The following is a 6,000-nucleotide window of genomic DNA, read 5'->3' on the forward strand; positions in this document are numbered from 1 at the left end:
TCTTAGAAACTTCTTGGTGATGTGTGAATTCATCTCACAGAGTTACACTTATGTTTCGTGGAGCAGTCCATTAACACTGTCTTTGAGGAATCTGAGAAGGGCTTCTTTGGATCACATTGAGGCCTACGCTGATAAAGGAAATTTCATCCGTTCAAAACGTGAAAGAAGCTTTCTGAGAAACTTCTTTCTGATCTGTGAGTTCATCTCACAGAGTTACAACCTCTGCCTCAAGAAGCAGTTTGCTAACACTCTTTTCGTGGAATCTGCAAAGTGATATTTGGGAGCCTATTGGGGCCCATGGTGATAAAGGAAATATCCTCACATAATAACTAAAGAGAAGCTTTCTGAGAAACTGCATTGCCATGTGTGAATGCAACTCACAGAGTTACACGTTTCTCTTCAGTGATCAGTTTGTTAGCACAGTTTTCTGGAAATCTGCAATTAGATACTTCATAGCGCAATGAACATTACAGTGACAAAGGAAATATCCACAGATGAAAACTAGAAAGAAGCTTTCTTAGAAACTTCTTGGTGATGTGTGAATTCATCTCACAGAGTTACACTTATGTTTCGTGGAGCAGTCCATTAACACTGTCTTTGAGGAATCTGAGAAGGGCTTCTTTGGATCACATTGAGGCCTACGCTGATAAAGGAAATTTCATCCGTTCAAAACGTGAAAGAAGCTTTCTGAGAAACTTCTTTCTGATCTGTGAGTTCATCTCACAGAGTTACAACCTCTGCCTCAAGAAGCAGTTTGCTAACACTCTTTTCGTGGAATCTGCAAAGTGATATTTGGGAGCCTATTGGGGCCCATGGTGATAAAGGAAATATCCTCACATAATAACTAAAGAGAAGCTTTCTGAGAAACTGCATTGCCATGTGTGAATGCAACTCACAGAGTTACACGTTTCTCTTCAGTGATCAGTTTGTTAGCACAGTTTTCTGGAAATCTGCAATTAGATACTTCATAGCGCAATGAACATTACAGTGACAAAGGAAATATCCACAGATGAAAACTAGAAAGAAGCTTTCTTAGAAACTTCTTGGTGATGTGTGAATTCATCTCACAGAGTTACACTTATGTTTCGTGGAGCAGTCCATTAACACTGTCTTTGAGGAATCTGAGAAGGGCTTCTTTGGATCACATTGAGGCCTACGCTGATAAAGGAAATTTCATCCGTTCAAAACGTGAAAGAAGCTTTCTGAGAAACTTCTTTCTGATCTGTGAGTTCATCTCACAGAGTTACAACCTCTGCCTCAAGAAGCAGTTTGCTAACACTCTTTTCGTGGAATCTGCAAAGTGATATTTGGGAGCCTATTGGGGCCCATGGTGATAAAGGAAATATCCTCACATAATAACTAAAGAGAAGCTTTCTGAGAAACTGCATTGCCATGTGTGAATGCAACTCACAGAGTTACACGTTTCTCTTCAGTGATCAGTTTGTTAGCACAGTTTTCTGGAAATCTGCAATTAGATACTTCATAGCGCAATGAACATTACAGTGACAAAGGAAATATCCACAGATGAAAACTAGAAAGAAGCTTTCTTAGAAACTTCTTGGTGATGTGTGAATTCATCTCACAGAGTTACACTTATGTTTCGTGGAGCAGTCCATTAACACTGTCTTTGAGGAATCTGAGAAGGGCTTCTTTGGATCACATTGAGGCCTACGCTGATAAAGGAAATTTCATCCGTTCAAAACGTGAAAGAAGCTTTCTGAGAAACTTCTTTCTGATCTGTGAGTTCATCTCACAGAGTTACAACCTCTGCCTCAAGAAGCAGTTTGCTAACACTCTTTTCGTGGAATCTGCAAAGTGATATTTGGGAGCCTATTGGGGCCCATGGTGATAAAGGAAATATCCTCACATAATAACTAAAGAGAAGCTTTCTGAGAAACTGCATTGCCATGTGTGAATGCAACTCACAGAGTTACACGTTTCTCTTCAGTGATCAGTTTGTTAGCACAGTTTTCTGGAAATCTGCAATTAGATACTTCATAGCGCAATGAACATTACAGTGACAAAGGAAATATCCACAGATGAAAACTAGAAAGAAGCTTTCTTAGAAACTTCTTGGTGATGTGTGAATTCATCTCACAGAGTTACACTTATGTTTCGTGGAGCAGTCCATTAACACTGTCTTTGAGGAATCTGAGAAGGGCTTCTTTGGATCACATTGAGGCCTACGCTGATAAAGGAAATTTCATCCGTTCAAAACGTGAAAGAAGCTTTCTGAGAAACTTCTTTCTGATCTGTGAGTTCATCTCACAGAGTTACAACCTCTGCCTCAAGAAGCAGTTTGCTAACACTCTTTTCGTGGAATCTGCAAAGTGATATTTGGGAGCCTATTGGGGCCCATGGTGATAAAGGAAATATCCTCACATAATAACTAAAGAGAAGCTTTCTGAGAAACTGCATTGCCATGTGTGAATGCAACTCACAGAGTTACACGTTTCTCTTCAGTGATCAGTTTGTTAGCACAGTTTTCTGGAAATCTGCAATTAGATACTTCATAGCGCAATGAACATTACAGTGACAAAGGAAATATCCACAGATGAAAACTAGAAAGAAGCTTTCTTAGAAACTTCTTGGTGATGTGTGAATTCATCTCACAGAGTTACACTTATGTTTCGTGGAGCAGTCCATTAACACTGTCTTTGAGGAATCTGAGAAGGGCTTCTTTGGATCACATTGAGGCCTACGCTGATAAAGGAAATTTCATCCGTTCAAAACGTGAAAGAAGCTTTCTGAGAAACTTCTTTCTGATCTGTGAGTTCATCTCACAGAGTTACAACCTCTGCCTCAAGAAGCAGTTTGCTAACACTCTTTTCGTGGAATCTGCAAAGTGATATTTGGGAGCCTATTGGGGCCCATGGTGATAAAGGAAATATCCTCACATAATAACTAAAGAGAAGCTTTCTGAGAAACTGCATTGCCATGTGTGAATGCAACTCACAGAGTTACACGTTTCTCTTCAGTGATCAGTTTGTTAGCACAGTTTTCTGGAAATCTGCAATTAGATACTTCATAGCGCAATGAACATTACAGTGACAAAGGAAATATCCACAGATGAAAACTAGAAAGAAGCTTTCTTAGAAACTTCTTGGTGATGTGTGAATTCATCTCACAGAGTTACACTTATGTTTCGTGGAGCAGTCCATTAACACTGTCTTTGAGGAATCTGAGAAGGGCTTCTTTGGATCACATTGAGGCCTACGCTGATAAAGGAAATTTCATCCGTTCAAAACGTGAAAGAAGCTTTCTGAGAAACTTCTTTCTGATCTGTGAGTTCATCTCACAGAGTTACAACCTCTGCCTCAAGAAGCAGTTTGCTAACACTCTTTTCGTGGAATCTGCAAAGTGATATTTGGGAGCCTATTGGGGCCCATGGTGATAAAGGAAATATCCTCACATAATAACTAAAGAGAAGCTTTCTGAGAAACTGCATTGCCATGTGTGAATGCAACTCACAGAGTTACACGTTTCTCTTCAGTGATCAGTTTGTTAGCACAGTTTTCTGGAAATCTGCAATTAGATACTTCATAGCGCAATGAACATTACAGTGACAAAGGAAATATCCACAGATGAAAACTAGAAAGAAGCTTTCTTAGAAACTTCTTGGTGATGTGTGAATTCATCTCACAGAGTTACACTTATGTTTCGTGGAGCAGTCCATTAACACTGTCTTTGAGGAATCTGAGAAGGGCTTCTTTGGATCACATTGAGGCCTACGCTGATAAAGGAAATTTCATCCGTTCAAAACGTGAAAGAAGCTTTCTGAGAAACTTCTTTCTGATCTGTGAGTTCATCTCACAGAGTTACAACCTCTGCCTCAAGAAGCAGTTTGCTAACACTCTTTTCGTGGAATCTGCAAAGTGATATTTGGGAGCCTATTGGGGCCCATGGTGATAAAGGAAATATCCTCACATAATAACTAAAGAGAAGCTTTCTGAGAAACTGCATTGCCATGTGTGAATGCAACTCACAGAGTTACACGTTTCTCTTCAGTGATCAGTTTGTTAGCACAGTTTTCTGGAAATCTGCAATTAGATACTTCATAGCGCAATGAACATTACAGTGACAAAGGAAATATCCACAGATGAAAACTAGAAAGAAGCTTTCTTAGAAACTTCTTGGTGATGTGTGAATTCATCTCACAGAGTTACACTTATGTTTCGTGGAGCAGTCCATTAACACTGTCTTTGAGGAATCTGAGAAGGGCTTCTTTGGATCACATTGAGGCCTACGCTGATAAAGGAAATTTCATCCGTTCAAAACGTGAAAGAAGCTTTCTGAGAAACTTCTTTCTGATCTGTGAGTTCATCTCACAGAGTTACAACCTCTGCCTCAAGAAGCAGTTTGCTAACACTCTTTTCGTGGAATCTGCAAAGTGATATTTGGGAGCCTATTGGGGCCCATGGTGATAAAGGAAATATCCTCACATAATAACTAAAGAGAAGCTTTCTGAGAAACTGCATTGCCATGTGTGAATGCAACTCACAGAGTTACACGTTTCTCTTCAGTGATCAGTTTGTTAGCACAGTTTTCTGGAAATCTGCAATTAGATACTTCATAGCGCAATGAACATTACAGTGACAAAGGAAATATCCACAGATGAAAACTAGAAAGAAGCTTTCTTAGAAACTTCTTGGTGATGTGTGAATTCATCTCACAGAGTTACACTTATGTTTCGTGGAGCAGTCCATTAACACTGTCTTTGAGGAATCTGAGAAGGGCTTCTTTGGATCACATTGAGGCCTACGCTGATAAAGGAAATTTCATCCGTTCAAAACGTGAAAGAAGCTTTCTGAGAAACTTCTTTCTGATCTGTGAGTTCATCTCACAGAGTTACAACCTCTGCCTCAAGAAGCAGTTTGCTAACACTCTTTTCGTGGAATCTGCAAAGTGATATTTGGGAGCCTATTGGGGCCCATGGTGATAAAGGAAATATCCTCACATAATAACTAAAGAGAAGCTTTCTGAGAAACTGCATTGCCATGTGTGAATGCAACTCACAGAGTTACACGTTTCTCTTCAGTGATCAGTTTGTTAGCACAGTTTTCTGGAAATCTGCAATTAGATACTTCATAGCGCAATGAACATTACAGTGACAAAGGAAATATCCACAGATGAAAACTAGAAAGAAGCTTTCTTAGAAACTTCTTGGTGATGTGTGAATTCATCTCACAGAGTTACACTTATGTTTCGTGGAGCAGTCCATTAACACTGTCTTTGAGGAATCTGAGAAGGGCTTCTTTGGATCACATTGAGGCCTACGCTGATAAAGGAAATTTCATCCGTTCAAAACGTGAAAGAAGCTTTCTGAGAAACTTCTTTCTGATCTGTGAGTTCATCTCACAGAGTTACAACCTCTGCCTCAAGAAGCAGTTTGCTAACACTCTTTTCGTGGAATCTGCAAAGTGATATTTGGGAGCCTATTGGGGCCCATGGTGATAAAGGAAATATCCTCACATAATAACTAAAGAGAAGCTTTCTGAGAAACTGCATTGCCATGTGTGAATGCAACTCACAGAGTTACACGTTTCTCTTCAGTGATCAGTTTGTTAGCACAGTTTTCTGGAAATCTGCAATTAGATACTTCATAGCGCAATGAACATTACAGTGACAAAGGAAATATCCACAGATGAAAACTAGAAAGAAGCTTTCTTAGAAACTTCTTGGTGATGTGTGAATTCATCTCACAGAGTTACACTTATGTTTCGTGGAGCAGTCCATTAACACTGTCTTTGAGGAATCTGAGAAGGGCTTCTTTGGATCACATTGAGGCCTACGCTGATAAAGGAAATTTCATCCGTTCAAAACGTGAAAGAAGCTTTCTGAGAAACTTCTTTCTGATCTGTGAGTTCATCTCACAGAGTTACAACCTCTGCCTCAAGAAGCAGTTTGCTAACACTCTTTTCGTGGAATCTGCAAAGTGATATTTGGGAGCCTATTGGGGCCCATGGTGATAAAGGAAATATCCTCACATAATAACTAAAG

This window comes from Rhinopithecus roxellana, chromosome 10, assembly GCF_007565055.1.
Source record: "Rhinopithecus roxellana isolate Shanxi Qingling chromosome 10, ASM756505v1, whole genome shotgun sequence".
NCBI classification, from domain to species: Eukaryota; Metazoa; Chordata; class Mammalia; order Primates; family Cercopithecidae; genus Rhinopithecus; species Rhinopithecus roxellana.